We start from the raw sequence: 14,685 nt of genomic DNA, 5'->3' as shown, positions 1-14,685 counted from the left end.
ATTGTTTCTTCGGAAAGTGCACCGTATGCTCATTACCATTGATATGAAAAGTGACCTTGCTTTTATTGCAATCAATAACATCCCCTGCAGTATTCAAGAAAGGTCTACCAAGGATAATCGACATGTTGTCGTCCTTGGGCATCTCAAGTATAACAAAGTGAGTCAAAATAGTAACATTAGCAACAACAACGGGCACATCCTCACAGATACCGATAGGTATGGCAGTTGACTTGTCAGCCATTTGCAAAGATATTTCAGTAGGTGTGAGTTTATTCAAGTCAAGTCTTTTATATAAAGAGAAAGGCATAACACTAACACCAGCTCCTAAATCACACAAAGCAGTTTTCACATAATTCTTTTTGATAGAGCAAGGTATAGTTGGTATTCCCGGATCTCCAAGTTTTTTAGGCACTCCATCTTTGAAAGTATAATTAGCAAGTATAGTGGAGATTTCAGCTTCCGGTATTTTTCTCTTATTTGTGATGATGTCTTTCATATACTTTGCATAAGGAGGAATTTTCAAGATATCAGTCAAGCGAGTACGCAAAAAGACTGGCCTCAGCATTTCAGCAAAGTGTTCAAATTCTTCATCATCATTATTTTTAGTTGACTTGGGTGGAAAAGGCATAGGTTTTCGAACCCACGGTTCTCTTTCTTTATCGTGTTTCCTAGCCACAAAGTCTCTTTTATCATATCTTTTATTCTTAGGTTGTGGGTTACCAAGATCAACAGGTGGTTCTATCTCAACATCATTGTCTGGTTCTTTATCATTATTCGGTTGAGCATCTTCATGAACCTCAGCATTGTCTTTTTCATTACCACTAGGTGAGTGTTCATTACCAGATTGAGTTTCAGCATCAGAGATAGAAGTTTCATTTTCATTATCAGGAGGTTTCTCTATTTCAGGTTCACTAGAAGCATGCAAAGTCCTATCATTTTTGTTTTTCTTTTTCTTTCTAGAAGGACTAGGTGCATCAGTGTTTACTCATTGTGAATCTTGTTCAATTCTTTTTGGGTGTCCCTCAGGATAAAGTGGTTCCTGAGTCATTTTACCTCCTCTAGTGGCTACTCTAACAGCAAAGTCATGCATATTATTATTCATTTCATCAAGCAATTCTCTTTGTGATTTAGCAACTTGTTCTAGCTGAGTTTGAACCATAGAAGCATGTTTTCCAACACCTCTAACATCATTTGAGATTCTAAATAACAAGTCACTCAAGCGAGCAATCATATCTGAATTATATTTCAACTATTTCATAACATTTGCATTGAAGTGATCTTGTTTTCTAATGTAGTTTTCAAACTCATAAAGGCATTGACTAGGATGCATATTGTGAGGATTATCATTTTCATTGAACTTCATAAGAGAATTTACCTCTACCACCTTAGGCAGTGGTGGTGTATTAAGCCCATGTATTTCTTCAATAGGAGGTAAATTTTTAACGTCCTCAGCTTTAATACCTTTTTCCTTCATAGATTTCTTTGCCTCTTGCATATCTTCGGGACTGAGATATAATATACCCCTCTTCTTTGGAGTGGGTTTAGGTGGTGGTTCAGGAATAGTCCAATCATCATAATTTTTCAATATGTTATTCAATAATTCTTCAGCTTGAGCAATAGTTCGTTCCCTGAAAACACAACCAGCACAACTATCTAGGAAGTCCCTAGAAGCATCAGTTAGTCCATTATAGAAGATATCAAGTATTTCATTTTTCTTAAGAGGATGATCATGCAAAGCATTAAGTAACTGGCAAAGCCTCCCCCAAGCTTGTGGGAGACTCTCTTCTTTAGTTTGCACAAAGTTAAATATTTCATGTAAGGCAGCTTGTTTCTTATGAGCAGGAAAATATTTTTCAGAGAAGTAATAAATCATATCCTGGGGACTACGCACACAACCAGGAGTAAGAGTATTGTACCAAGCTTTAGCATCACCCTTTAATGAGAAAGTAAATAATTTGAGAATAAAGTAATAGCGAGTTTTCTCATCATGAGTAAAAAGGGCGGCTATATCATTCAACTTAGTAAGATGTGCCACAACAATTTTAGTTTCATAACCATGGAAAGGATCAGATTCAACCAAAGTAATTAACTCTAGGTCGACAGAGAATTCATAATCCTTATCATTAATAAAGATAGGTGAAGTAGCAAACTTAGGACACATTTCATTCTAGCATTCAGAGATTTTTCTTTATACTTTTGTAGTGATTTCTCTAGATCATCTCTATCATTGCAAGCAAGAATATCTCTAGTTGCTTCTTCACTCATAACATAACCTTCCGGTACCTTAGGCAATTCATATCTAGCAAGGCTAGTTCTAGCAGGTGTTTCAGGAGTTTCAGTTTCAAGCTCATCATCAGATTCAACAACATCATGTTGCTAGCAATTTGTGCATCAAGAAAATCACCAAGTGGCACATCATCATTATCAAGCAAGGTACTAGCATCATCATAAGCATTATCCATAGCAGAAGTAGCATCATCAATAACTTGCAACATATTAGAATTGATAGCATGTGGTGGTGTTGCAAGTTTACTCATAACAAAAGGTGAATCTAAAGCAGAACTGGATGGCAGTTCCTTACCTCCCCTCGTCTTTGAGGGAAATATCTTAGTCTTTGGATCCTTTAGATTATTCATAGTGATAATATGATAATAATCCCAAGTGACTCAACAAATATAGCTATGCTCCCCGGCAATGGCGCCAGAAAAAGGTCTTGATAACCCACAAGTATAGGGGATCGCAACAGTTTTTAAGGGTAGAGTATTCAACCCAAATTTATAGATTCGACACAAGGGGAGCCAAAGAATATTTGAAGGTATTACCAGCTGAGTTGTCAATTCAACCACACCTGGAGATTAATTATCTGCAGCAAAGTGATCAGTAGCAAAGTAGTTTGGTAGTTTTGATAATAGTGACAGCAGCAACGGTAACAGTAACAGTGATAGCAGTAATTTTGTAGCAAGTGTAACAGTGATGATAGCAGTAGTAACTTAGCAGAAACAATATAAGATAAATTCGTAGGCATTGGATTGGTGACTTGTTGGATGATATTCATCATGTAACAGTTATAACCTAGGGCGATACGGCACTAGCTCCAGTTCATCGATATAATGTAGGCATGTATTCCGTAAATAGTCATATGTGCTTTATTAAAAGAACTTGCATGCCATCTTTTGTCTACCCTCCCGTGGCAGCGGGGTCCATATTGGAAACTAAGGGATATTAAGGCATCCTTTTAAAGAGAACCAGAACAAAGCATTAACACATAGTGAATACATGAACTCCTCAAACTACGGTCATCACCGGGAGTGGGCCCGGTTGTTGTCACTCCGGGGTTGCCGGATCATAACACATAGTAGGTGACTATAACTTTCAAGATCGGGTCTAAAACATGGATATAATGATGAATTCATAAACGGTTCAGATCTGAGTTCATGGCACCCGGGCCCAAAGTGACAAGCATTAAGCATAGCAAAGTCATAGCAACATCAATCTAAGAACATAGTGGATACTAGGGATCAGGCCCTAACAAAACTAACTCGATTACACGATGAATCTCATCCAACTCCTCACCGACCAGCGAGCCTACGAAGGAATTACTCACTCCCGATGGGGAGCATCATGGAATTGGCGATGGAGAAGGGTTGGTGATGACGAAGAACGAAGATCCCCCTCTCTGGAGCCCCAAACGGACTCCAGATCTGCCCTCCCAAGGAAGAACAGGGCATGGCGGCGGCTCCTTCTCGTGGATCACGATAATTCTTTCTCCTTGATTTTTTTTGGAAATATGTGATTTTGTAGTATTAGGGGGTCATTAGCGGGGCCACCAGGTGGGTACAACCCACCTGGGCGCGCCAAGAGAGGGGGGCGCGCCCTGGTGGGTTGTGCCCAACCAGGGGCCCCTCTCTGGTGGGTCTTGGATCTAGAAATTCTTATTATTGATATAAAAAATCCTCGCAAAGTTTCGTTCCATTCCGAGAACTTCTATTTCTGCACAAAAACAACACCATGGTAGTTCTACTGAAAACAGCGTCAGTCCGCGGGTAGTTTCATTCAAATCATGCAAATTAGAGTCCAAAACAAGAGGAAAAGCATGAGAAAAAGTAGATACGTTGGAGACGTATCAATATACGTATGAACAGAAATGTTTTTCTGGGATTCATCGTGTGGGATGAACATACGAACGGAAACGATTGGGTTTCGAGGCCTCGCCCGATCGCACACGAACTCATTTTGCCCCAGCCTGTGTGCCAGGAGGGCCTATCCTCGACGGTTTCTGGGACATGTGGGAAGGACCCCCTATCGCCCACACTCACTTGGCGACGGTTCAAATGCCGTCGCGGAAAGGAGTTAAAAACCGTTTGTATAGCACCGACGCGGACCAGTGATTGCAGATCATACTACTTGTGTTGCTTGCACCATGCGACTTGTTGGCCATCTTGGACCACTTGATTGCACACATGTTAGAGATCTTGCTTCGACTTGTCATTTTTCACCTTTCCATGCCTCATGAAATATATACCTTGTGTGTTGCATCCAATTCTTGGATTACTTGCTCCTATCATATGCTTGGTTGCAACAATGTCATTTCTTCACATATGCCATGTCCCATTGATTGCTACATGCTTGCGTTGATTTCCTCACACATGATGAACAATTGCTCTTTCTATTGTGTTGAGTGCCGCACTATCTTCACTACACCCTATGAACGTTATTCTTGGATTGTCTTGCACTTGACCCATGTGTTTAGACATATCATCTTCTTTCGTGTTGTGAATGATACATATGCATACCATAGAACATTTGTTGAGCGCTTTGTGCATGCTTGTTATGACCTCGAGGTAGATGCTTGTTCTCTTGTCACACATATTTGCATCACTACCTCACATTTACATGCTTGCTTCCATGATGTCCTTGATTGTGCTCAATTTATGTGCTTACATACCATGTCATAATCCTTTGTCACACCATATGCTATGCTTGATAATGATACTTTTTGGGTGAATCACCTCTTGAATGCTTGGTTTTGCACTCACAATAACCACATTTGTTTTTCCAAGTGTTTGTTGTTCTTGCTCCTTTTGAAGGAATCCCAAGACTGTGCGACATTGGAGAGTGAACACTATGAGCTTCAAGATGATGAGTACTTGGTGATCGTCCACTTCTACACGGCGACGATATCTCTTTCCCATGGTGATTTGTTTTTCTATCCGAGGTCGGATCTTTCCCAAGGGGAAGGGGATGATGCAGAGCATCCTATGGAAATCACCATGTCAAGAGTCCGTTCGGCAAGTGACACGTGCGACATCTACTTCACATACAAAAAGGTGAATCATGTCCTTTACACATGTTCACTTGACCTCTTCGAGGATGGTATACTACTTGACAATCCACTGATGTGCATACATAGGTATTGCAGGAGCTTCACGGATGACGAGGAGGAGTACAAGCGCCAAGGAATAACTACACCATCCGCGAGGGAAGCATGAAAGCGATGACGGAAGAAGACGGAGTTGTTGAAGCTATAACAGCCGGACATCCGGGCCAAGGCCGGACATCCGACGCCTTTGCAGCCAAAGGTGCTGCACCAACAAACGACCAGAGAGCATCAGCGGCCTTACATCCGGCGCCACATCAGCATCCGGACATCCGGCCTACCCCTTGAAATCCGGCAGAGACGCAACAGAGCGCATCGAAGTTTGGCCAACATCGGGCCAGACATCCGGCGCCTCACGAGAGGCCGGACATCCGGCCCCTAGCACAGACATCCGGCGCCTGCCTGCGCGCAGCCCCGGGCGAGAGGCCCATGTATCTCTCTTTCCCACTTACCCCTTCGTGGCTTAGACTATAAATAGATCATCTCCCACTCTTTCTAGGGTTTGGAATGTGATAGCTCATCTTAGTTGAGCTTTGCTCCTACCACTCTTCTCTTGAGAGAGAGAGACCACTCCCATGGAGTTCAAGACCTCCATGTGAGAAGATCCCGAGAGATTCAAGACCCCCTTTGTGGGAAGGATCTACCTAGATCACCAAGACCCCATCTCCTTTGGATTTGGGATGAACTCTACCTTGTATCTTTCCCTTTGATTGTTCATGTACCTTGTGATCTTGTGTGTTTGCTAGTTTAGTGGATGTGTGATTGGACTTGTTCTTGATTGTTTCCCCTTGTGATTTCTCTCCGTTCTTCCCCGTGTTCATCGTGTTCTTCACGGGAATCCACTCCAATCGTGAAAGATCGGCCAAAACCGGGTCTAGCCCCGTATCACTTTTTGTCGGGGATATACCCCGCGGTATGACCTGGCCGGAGTTATAACCCGGCTGGGACTTGGTAAACCGGCAGGTGTTAAGTCAGATGATAACCCGGCAGGTGTTAAGTCAGATGATAACCCGACAGGTGTTAAGTCAGATCATAACCCGGCAGACAGTCATAAACCGGCAGGAGTCATAACCCGACAGGCAATCATAAACTGGCAGGGGTCATAACCTGGCAGACAATCATAAACCGGCAGGAGTCATAACCCGGCAGACAGAGTCGCCTGGGGTTAGTAAGCCCGAGACATTATGAAGCCCGCGACGTTATGAAGCCCGAGATGTTAAGAAGCCCATGAAGAGAAGTCAGAATAGTTTAAGTCTTAATCCGAGTTGGACTCTACATGTAACCCGCCCCTTCAACTTATATAAGGAGGGGCAGGGCACCCCAGAGGGGAGAGAAGAATAATCTTTAGGGCTAGACATAACTAGGAGAGCCGGTTTACGGCGGCACCCTCATGATGATAATGAGACCTAGCCACAAACAGCATGTGGGGTTGTTACCGGATGATGTTTCCTGGGGCCCGAAGCTGTCTAAATCCTTGTCATGTGTGTTGATCCGCCTTGCGTCTCTCGATTCCAACCAACCCCTTCAAGCTACCGCATAGATGCGTTGGCCTCACGACTAAGTTCTCACACTAGGACATCTGACGTGACAATTCCACGACAGTTGGCGCCCACCGTGGGGCCTGCGCACGGTGGTGTTGAGTTCTTGAAGGGATTTTTTTAGGATTCGAGAAGTTCGCGATTGTCTGGATGAAGGAAATCCGGTTTATGAAGGATCTACATCAACTATGATTTCGCTAGATCAAGATCAAAAAGAAAAGTTGCACATTAGATACGCCGCCGGTAAGGTTACTGAGTCGGCAAAAAACGGATAGCAACAAAAACGATTGAAGCAATTAGAAAAAAGGAAGTCAATGACCCAGAGGAAAAACGCCCCGGTGAACCGCCCCAGGTTGGTTCTGACTCGCTGAGTCACCGCAGTGCTGCAGTGTAGCACGGTGGCAACGACCACGCTCTATCACCAGGGAGACAAAATCAAGTTGCCGGGATGAATTAGTATGCACGGGTGGCAGCTCGTCTTTCGAGGACCAATTAAGTTTTGAGCTGCTCGTTCACGGGATAAAGCCAACACCATCAATTGGGGCTTTCCTAATTACTAGCAGTTGAAAGATAAGAAGACCACGATTCGGACTCCTTGCACCGAGCTGGCTGTTGACCCGCCCATCTCTGTCTCTGCCATGGGTTTGACCCGCCGCAAGCACCCTCCGCCTGATAGGGGTTACACTTCCGCGTCCTTTACCCCGGGTCGCCGTTTTTGTTAAATCGCCTCGTGAGCTCATGCCTGGTCTCCTGTACCGCCCTGTGCGATTCTGATCCGCTACCGGTTGCTGCGTCAGCTACTGGAGCCGCCCGTCACTGATTCCGCTCCAAGTCACCGCTTCATGCCGTTTTCCTCTGCCCAGCACCACGATAAGTCACCGGCCGCTTTCGCTACTTCAAGCCACCTTGGCTCCGTTCCACCGAGAGCTGCCGCACCTCCATAGCTAGACCATGTCGAGCCGCCCCGTTGCCGCGTTTTCTGCTCCCACGGCACGTTCCCTCCGAATCGCCGACTGCCGACCACCGCTAAAGATATGCGGCCGGATCTTCAAGTCGCCGTTCTCCACTTCTATAAGTCGCCGACCATGATTCCGGCTGGGAGTCGCCAGGCCTTCTCCAGCGGAGAACCGCCGTCCCTCGCCCTGAACCGCCCGCCTTGACAACTCCGGCCTTGACCGGTGCCGTCCTGCTGCCGTCCGCGTGCGCCGGGTCGCTCGCCTGCCAGATGCAGTACTGCGACAAACCGCCGCGACCCTCGGCCGCCTCAAATCGCTACCATCGCTGCGCCAGGCCGACCTAGGTCTATTGCAAGATGCAAATCGCACGGGTCGCCGCTGCTGGACTCCGCCTCTGCCACAACCCGCCGTTGCCTGCCTGACCCGCCGGTTTCTGCCGGGTCACCGTCGCCGCTGCACCAGACCATCGATTCAACTATCGACCCGGACGAGGACTGGGACGGGGGTTGGATTCGGATTACGCTGTCGTCGCCCCGTTCCGAGCCGCCTTGCGACCCTGCCGTGTCAAGCCGCCGACCTCGCCGTGGCTCACCTCTTCTGTAACCCGCCTCGCCGCTTCAACTGTTGCTGACGCGTTCACAGCCGCCACTGGGCCACGGCCTTGCTACACCTCCAATCTGTTCTACGACCTCGCCGGAGGAGGTCTTGAGGCCCCTGCCACCTCGTCTCCGCTGCAGCGGTTCTACTATGGCCGGTGCGCTATTTCTGTCATCATCAAGGCCCTGCTTCACCGACCTTCACCGCTCGCCGCTCACTAAACCGCCACCTCCTCAACCACCGGGCCGCTGTCACGGCTGCATTGGGTCACCTCGCCAGCCATCAGCGTATCACCCGCTGTTATACCTTCGATATGAACCGGACGCCGCTTGTGCTAAACCGCCTGCTTCTGAGCCGCTCCAGCTTAAGCTCCCGCCTGAGTCGCTATCATCGCTACAATCCGCCGCGGCCTTGTCTCCTCCAAGTCGCCCGCGGGCCGCCCTGCGCTAAATCGCCGGTCCCCTAGCCCAGCGATGATGCGGTTTCCCCTCACCAGTGCGCCTTGCCGCTATAACTCGCTCCGCCTCCGGTTTCCAATCCGTCGGCCGTCTCCACTCCGGTCCGGCTTACTCCCGGATGAGAATCGCCCGCACCTAGACTCCGTCTCGCATCGACCGAGGCCCGTCGCCGTGGCTCCGCGTTACTGGCCTCAAGCCGCCTCCGAGCCGTGCGTCGTGTCTACCTCCTCCGTGCCAATGTCGTGTCCGCCTCCTCCGAGTCGTCCTGCGCCCTCGCCTACAAATCGTCACCGCGCTCGCCGGCCCGTAGCTCGGGCCGCCCGCGTGCTCCTTCCCTTACCCGTGCGTCGTCTCACGAGCATGCTGCCCTTGAACCGCCGCTGCTCTAATCCGCCGTGCCTGCCGGCGCCCGTGCCTGCTGAACCGGCCGCAGCTGCGCCTCTCCAACCCGCCGCCATTTCAGCCGCGCCTCGCCTCTTTTGGGTCGCCATCACCGACCCGCCGCCACCTTAGACCGCCGTCGCCTACACATCCAAGCCACCATGGCCACGCTGAGCCGCGCCTGCCGCGCATCGAGCCGCGCCTCCGTCGCTGTGGCACTCCTCTACGTGGCCACGCTGAATCGGCCGCAACCGCGCCTCTCCAACCCGCCGCTGTGGCAGACGCACTTCAAACGACTCACCGGAGCGTCCACGCCTTGCTCCGGTTCACTGAAGCCTCCAAATCACAGTCACCTCAGTAAGCCGGTTCGATCTCCATGTTGCCGAGTCGCCGCTGCCGCCATGACTCGCCTCTGCTTTGCCAAGGCACCCCCTGCTGGTGTGATTTTGTCTTTCTGGTACAAAGCAAAAGAAAATTGGGGGATAATGGAGCAGTGCATGCATGCATGTTGACTCGAAGACTGGTCTGCCAACAGTAATGGGGTAGGAGTCCCAGTGGGCAAGGCATTATGCGTTACCAGCATCGGTGCTCATCTGACAAATCCAGGTGCTATCTTCTCTATATATTTTATTAGCACATATATAAATTGTTTGAGAACAATTACTCTGTCTTTCAAAATATTTTATGCAGGACAAAGTCCACTACAAAAGTGGCGTCGTACCATGGACAGGAGGCTCGCACCGGTTTAAACGTTGTGGTCAATTCTTGCGCCTGCGCCGGTTTAAATGTCGTGGCCAACTCTCGCGCCTGCACCGACTACCGCTGCCGTGCCCGAATCGTTAGTCCGCACCCGTGCGCGCTGGTTTCCAACACCGTGGCCGACTCACCTAGTCGGGCTTACAATGCCGTGGCCGGCTCTCCCGTCCGCACCGGCCTATAATATCGCGGCCGACTCATATGTCTGCTCCTACGGCGGACTCACCCATGATTGATTTTCGCTTCACCATGGTGATCATCAACTCCGCGGTGGATAGCTACCGGCCTGGTGTATCAGGTGAAATCCATCCAGTATATTTTGATGTTATATATTACTTTCTTTAAAAGAGCAATTACTCCGGCTTGCAACGTTATCTAAATGCAGGACCCTAAACCGCCATATTGGTGCAAATTTAAAGGCCGTCGGAAAATTTCTGGCTTAAAAAGAAGGATCCCGGTTTAAAATCCGGCTCAAGGGAAAGCTGTCCCCCACAAAGTTTTGAAGCTCCCAATATCCGGTTAAAAAGAATTCATTTCTCGCAAGTTCGAGTTCTCAGAAAAAATTATAGGGACCAAAGAGAGTTTGTTGCACATCACAACTCAAACATAGGCACCCGGCGAGCACAACTCAGAAATATATCACATGGGGGCTTCTGTTTATAAAGCGGAGTTCTGATTACCCATTGATCCGGCTTATAAGCCACATAAAAAAATCACTTGGGGGCTTGGTCGTATTCGAACCATAGCTACACCTCTTGATCGGCGTAAGGCCACCAGGGAAATCACTTGGGGGCTTGGTCGTATTCGAACCATAGCTACACCTCTTGATCGACGTAAGGCCACCAGAGAAATCACGCGGGGGCCAAAGAGAGTGTTGCAAAAGCACAACTCAAACATAGGCGCCCACTAAACACAACTCAAAATATTGCTCGGGGGCTCTTTGCTTCTCAAAGAACAAAGAGTCTACACCCTTGTAATAGGCTATCAAGCCAGGCTTGGAAGCCAGGTGTATTCACCTAAAACCCCGGGTTATCCTGCCTTTTTTTAAGTAAGCCACTTCGTCCAGGTAATCCTGGTATGACCCGCCGAACGTTTGGCAAGTCAATCTTATACAGACCCTGAACTTGTCAAAGTTAAAACGACGATTGGTTAATGTGCGGTCCATCTTAAAAGGCTTTATAAAATGGTTTAACTCAGTGGCCTGGCAGCCCATGAAAAGCCTCGATTTTGGGCCTGGCAGCCCATGAAAAGCCTCGCGTCTTCCCATGCTTTTATTCGACAAATTTTCTCTTTTTGAGATTTACAACACTTTATGATAAACTGGTGTTTATTAACTGGGCCTGGTTTTCGACTATAAGTCGCCAGTATATATTTGGATTGCGCCATTGGAATCATGCGCTTATAAATCATTGGATATATTATTCAAATCTTTAATAGCCAACATGACTGGATTTTTATTATGGTTATCAATAAACCAGTATTATGATTGAGGTTTTCAAAGTCGCTTTAGCGCAATAGATATTATTTTATCGATGGATATGATTTATTCTACAATGGAAGGAATAGTCCCGAGTCGCTGCAGGCTTACGACCCGGCACTTGGGGGTTACATTATTCAAGTTGAGATTACATCAAATATGCAAGTCTCATGTCGCTGCAAGCATGCACCATGACACTTGGGGGCTAATGCAAAGTCATTTTTACTAGCCTTATTGAAGACCCGACTCATTACATCATAATGAGCCGGCCCTTGGGGGCTACCAATTGCTCCTGTCAACAATTCAAGGCACACAAGTTAAACCCATTATATTGAAGGGTCCATTGCTTAGTTGATAAAGCACAAAGCTCTTAACCTTGTGGACGTGGGTTCAACCCTTATGATGGGGGCTACACGTTGCTGTTAAAATCTACATAATCATATTTTCAAAGTCCCTGCTCATTATTTGCATAATGACCCGGCCCTTGGGGGCTACATTGGTTGAAGTTTTTATGAGCATCAGGCAATTACAAGTCCCAGGTTGCTGCAAGCATGACAACCCGGCACTTGGGGGCTACATATGCGGAATACTCAGTTTATGACTCATGAGTGAGATGAACAAATCGGATGTTTTCAAGGTTGTGACATTTATATTAAAGCAAGTTTTACATCCTTAAACCGGCTGAAGATCAGATGAGTATTTCAAGGACCAATATTTCTGTTAAGCATTGGGAGCTAAGTCAAATGAATTATTCTTCATAATATTTTTCTGTGACAACCAATATCAGCAAATTGATTATGAAGCTGGCCTATTGACCCAGATTTTCTAGAAGGAAATGACAAGGATTTAAGGATGCTCAGGATCAGTTTAACATGGATAAATCCAAATTAAACTGGGGGCTAATGTCGGGGATATACCCCGCGGTATGACCCGGCCGGAGTTATAACCCGACTTGGACTTGGTAAACTGGCAGGTGTTAAGTCAGATGATAACCCGGCAGGTGTTAAGTCAGATGATAACCCGGCATGTGTTAACTCAGATCATAACCCGACAGACAGTCATAAACCGGCAGGAGTCATAACCCGGCAGGCAATCATAAACTGGCAGGAGTCATAACCTGGCAGACAATCATAAACAAGCAGGAGTCATAACCCGGCAGACAGAGTCGCCTGGGGTTAGTAAGCCCGAGACGTTATGAAGCCCGAGACGTCATGAAGCCCAAGACGTTAAGAAGCCCATGAAGAGAAGTCAGAATAGTTTAAGTCTTAATCCGAGTTGGACTCTACATGTAACCCGCCCCTTCAACTTATATAAGGAGGGGCAGGGCACCCCAAGAGGGGAGAGAAGAATAATCTTTAGGGCTAGACATAACTAGGAGAGCCGGTTTATGGCGACTCCCTCATGATGATAATGAGACCTAGCCACAAACAGCATGTGGGGTTGTTACCGGATGATGTTTCCCAGGGCCCGAAGCTGTCTAAATCCTTGTCCTGTGTGTTGATCCGCCTTGCGTCTCTCGATTCCAACCAACCCCTTCAAGCTACCGCGTAGATGCGTTGGCCTCACGACTAAGTCCTCACACTAGGACATCTGACGTGACAATTCCACGACACTTTTGCTTCTCGATACTTCATTAAACCCCAGATGAGATATATCGGCATCCTCGTGAATCAACACATGATCAATATGCCAGTTTCCTCGTTATCGGTTTTGTTTTATTTTCTCGTTCCCGTGTTTCGGCATCCCTGTGAGCAAGTCACGCTGTGTATGGTCAGACGATGATGGATACCGTCACACCGAGAGGACCCTATGAATGTCTTTCCATTGATGGAGGAGCAAATCCCAGTCTCGAGCTATCGAGTACCTTGGCATACCTTTTTGATGCACCTATAAGTTGTCATTATGATCACCCTATTACAGTTGACGTTAGAACAGCCCCAAGTACATCATCTGGTATGAAGATACTTGATGCTCTCACGGTGAAAGGAATTATGCATACGTTAACTTTCATGTGTTATAAACCATAAACTTGTGACGAAAGGATCTCATAGTGTAACAATCAACTTGGGACAGTTCAACACAAGTGTTCTTCTAACATTGTGCCCTCAAAGTTGTGGGCATCCATGTTACACTTAACTTATGCCCATGATCAGGAAAACAAAACCATCATGCAACACTTGAGCTAGTCCTAAAGGCGAGATTAGGAATCGATTTACCATTTTATTATTCTACACGTGTACATGAATTTTTCTCCCAGCCTCGTGGTTATTGCAAACTCTAGCACCATTGCAGTTATAGTGTAGAACATAAACAATATTATAAGCTTGGAAATAAATAATAACATTGTAATTATTGCCCCCATGACATATTTCCAACACCGGCCTGCTGGCTATTTGACGCACACAGATGCTAGATAGCCATAGGATAAATGGGCCAAGACCAAAAGGCAATGCAAATGCTTTAGTAATAATAAATATATTAATTAAATGGCTATAGGATTATAAAAAAATGGTTATAGTGCCTGAAAATAAATTAATTGGGGCATAAACGAACTTCAAATTGGATGGAATTTTATATGTGGTGTCTCTAGACTATAGCACGACAAACAAAAATACACTAGCGACTTTGGTAGTGTAGGGTTGTCCACCTCTCATTCCATGACAAAAAGAATTTTGCTAACGGGATTGATCTCGCAGACGCAAAGAGGAGGATTGCTGCGATTTGAGTTTTGGAGTCGTGCTGGGGCGATGGTGATGAATGCTATGGATTTTTTTGTACTTGTGAAACCTTTTTTAGGCAAACTACAACATTTTTTTAGGGAAGGCAAACCACAACTTTGTTTTTTGAGGGGACGGCAAACTACAACTTCTTTTTTTATGTAAGGCCTCCTACTTTTTTTTCTCTTCTGAGAAAGAGGCAAACTACACGAAAGTGCTATTGTGAGCTCGAGCTCACAGGCACCCTTTGCTACAGTACAAACAAAAAAATTATTTAAAAAGTTCAAAAAAATCTGAAATTTTTGGTCAATAAACTTTGGTGTTATTTCTACATGCGTGCCAATTTTCATGATGAAATGACATTCATGCAGGTCTCGGCAAAAAAAAAACAAAATCGATGCTCGAAAATGCTTCCAAAAACAGTTTTT

The sequence above is a fragment of the Aegilops tauschii genome, chromosome 7 (assembly GCF_002575655.3).
Source record: "Aegilops tauschii subsp. strangulata cultivar AL8/78 chromosome 7, Aet v6.0, whole genome shotgun sequence".
In the NCBI taxonomy this organism is placed as follows: Eukaryota; Viridiplantae; Streptophyta; class Magnoliopsida; order Poales; family Poaceae; genus Aegilops; species Aegilops tauschii.
The sequence above is the reverse complement of the archived record's forward strand: the minus strand, read 5'-3'. Positions refer to the sequence as shown.